A 3,408-nucleotide genomic window follows, 5' to 3' on the forward strand; every position below is an offset into this window, starting at 1 on the left:
GGATAGTAGCAAATTTCCCTCAAGTGGATGACCTAAGGTTTATCAATCCGTGGGAGGCGTAGGATGAAGATAGTCTCTCTCAAAAAACCCTGCAACCAAATAACAAAGAGTCTCTTGTGTCCCCAACGGTAAATTGTATAGGTGCACTAGTTCGGCGAAGAGATGGTGATACAAGTGTAATATGGATGGTAGATATAGGTTTTTGTAATCTGAAAATATAAAAACAGCAAGGTAACAAGTGGTAAAAGTGAGCGAAAATGGTATTGCAATGCTTAGAAACAAGGCCTAGGGTTCATACTTTCACTAGTGCAAGTTCTCTCAACAATGATAACATAGTTAGATCATATAACAATCCCTCAACGTGCAACAAAGAGTCACTCCAAAGTCACTAATAGCGGAGAACAAACGAAGAGATTATTGTAGGGTACGAAACCACCCCAAAGTTATTCTTTCTGATCGATCTATTGGGCTATTCCTATAAGTGTCATAAACAGCCCTAGAGTTAGTACTAAAATAACACCTTAAGATACACATCAACCAAAACCCTAATGTCACCTAGATACTCCAATGTCACCACAAGTATCCGCGAGTTTTATTATATGATGTGCATCACACAATCTCAGATTCATCTATTCAATCCAACACAAAGAACTTCAAAGAGTGCCCCAAAGTTTCTACCGGAGAGTCCAGACGAAAACGTGTGCCAACCCCTATGCATAAGTTCACAAGGTCATAGAACCCGCAAGTTGATCACCAAAACATACATCAAGTAGATCACGTGAATGTCCCATTGTCACCATAGATAAGCACATGGAAGACATACATCAAGTGTTCTCAAATCCTTAAAGACTCAATCCGATAAGATAACTTCGAAGGGAAAACTCAATCCATTACAAGAAGGTAGAAGGGGAGAAACATCATAAGATCCAACTATAATAGCAAAGCTCGCGGTACATCATGATCGTGCCAAATCAAGAACACGAGAGAGAGAGAGAGAGATATCAAACACATAGCTAGCTACTGGTACATACCCTCAGCCCCGAGGGTGAACTACTCGCGCCACATCATGGAGAGCGCCGGGATGATGAAGAAGGCCACCGGTGATGATTTCCCCCTCCGCCAGGGTGCCGGAATAGGGTCCCGATTGGTTTTTGGTGGCTACAGAGACTTGCGGTGGTGGAACTCCCGATCTAGGTTTATTTCTGGGGGTTTTGGTATTTACAGGAATTATTGGCGTCGACAACAAGTCAGGGGGGTCCATGAGGAGCCCACAAGGTCGGAGGACGCGCCCGGGGGGTAGGGCGCGCCCTCCACCCTTGTGGAGGCCTCGTGGCTCTTCTAGCCCAACTCTTTTGCTTCAGGGGCTTCTTCTGGTCCATAAAAAATCATCGTAAATTTTCAGGTCATTTGGACTCCGTTTGATATTCCTTTTCTGTAAAACTCAAAAACAAGGAAAAAACATAAATTGGCACTGGGCTCTAGGTTAATAGGTTAGTCCCAAAAATCATATAAAATAGCACATAAATGCATATAAAACATCCAAGATAGATAATATAATAGCATGGAACAATAAAAAATTATAGATACGTTGGAGACATATCAAAGAGCTACCACAATTTTTCTGGAGAGAAGAAGTAGTGGGCAAGTGCACTAAGTGAGTGGGGTCGCGTGGGCCCCATAAGACACTGATACGTTTACATCGTATCTACTCTTCCTAATGCTTTTCCTCTTGTTTTGGATTCCAATTTGCATGATTTGAATGAAACTAACCCGGACTGGCAGTGTTTTCAGCAGAACTACCATGGTGTTGTTTTTGTGCAGAAATAAAAGTTATCGGATTGGAACGAAACTTTGCGAGGAATTTTATATAATAAAAGATAATTTCTGGAGCCAAGAACCACCAGAGGGAGGGCACCTGGGTGGGCACAATCCACCAGGGCGCCCCCCTCCAAGCGCGCCCAGGTGGGTTGTCCCCACCTGGTGGCCCGGCAGACCTCAACCCTGATACTATAAAATCACATTTTTTGAGAAAAAATCAGGGAGAAAGTATTATCGCATTTCACGAGATGGAGCCGCCGCCACCTCCTATTCTTCATCGGGAGGCCAGATCTGGAGTCTGTTTGGGGCTCCGGAGAGGGGGATCTTTGATCTTCATCATCACCAACCCTTCTCCATCGCCAATTCCATGGTGCTCCCCACCGGGAGTGAGTAATTCCTTTGTAGGCTCGCTGGTCGGTGAGGAGTTGGATGAGATTCATCATGTAATCGAGTTAGTTTTGTTAGGGCTTGATCCCTAGTATCCATTATGTTCTGAGATTGATGTTGCTATGACTTTGCCATGCTTAATGCTTGTCACTTTTGGCCCGGGTGCCATGATTTTAGATCTGAACCGTTTATGTTATCACAATTATATCCATGTTCTAGATCCGATCTTGCAAGTTATAGTCACCTACTACGTGTTATGATCCGGCAACCCCGGAGTGACAAAAGTCGGGACACTTCCCGGTGATGACCGTAGTTTGAGAATTCATGTATTCACTATGTGTTAATGCTTTGTTCCGGTTCTCTATTAAAAGGAGGCCTTAATATCCCTTAGTTTACAATAGGACCCCGCTGCCACGGGAGGGTAGGACAAAAGATGTCATGCAAGTTCTTTCCGTAAGCACGTATGACTATTTACGGAATACATGCCTACATTATATTTATGAACTGGAGCTAGTGTCGTATTGCCCTAGGTTATGACTGTTATATGATGAATATGATCCAACGAATTCACAGATCCAATGCCTATGAATTTCTCTCATATTGTTCTTGCTAAGTTACTACTACTACTGTTACTATTACACTTGCTACAAAATCATTGCTATCACTGTTACAGTTACTATTGTTGTTGCTACTACTATCAAAACTATCATACTACTTTGCTACTAATCACTTTGCTGCAGATAATTAATCTCCAGGTGTGTTTGAATCGACAACTCAACTGCTAATACTTGCAAATATTCTTTGGCTCCCATGTGTCGAATCAATAAATTTGGGTTGAATACTCTACCCTCGAAAACTGTTGCAGTCCCCTATACTGGGTTATGAGACACCATGGTGCTCCCGGGGGTGGGCATGCCCTGCTGTCTTGTGGGCAGCAGGGCACCCCCCTGGGGTGTGTCTACTGCAGAAAATTATTAAATATTCAATAAAAATCATGTTGAAATTTGACGATATTCTAAGTACTTTTATTTTTGGTTCTTTTTTATTGTATGGATAATTCAAAAAAGAGGAATAACATGGCATTTTACTTTATTAAACTGTAGATAACAGAGTAAACCAAAGTTACAGAAGGTTGTGCTTACGGAATTCATTGAGCACATGTCCCACAAAAAGAATCCATTAATAAGGTTGATCAGGTCTTAT

Source organism: Aegilops tauschii, chromosome 5, assembly GCF_002575655.3.
Source record: "Aegilops tauschii subsp. strangulata cultivar AL8/78 chromosome 5, Aet v6.0, whole genome shotgun sequence".
Classification (NCBI taxonomy): domain Eukaryota; kingdom Viridiplantae; phylum Streptophyta; class Magnoliopsida; order Poales; family Poaceae; genus Aegilops; species Aegilops tauschii.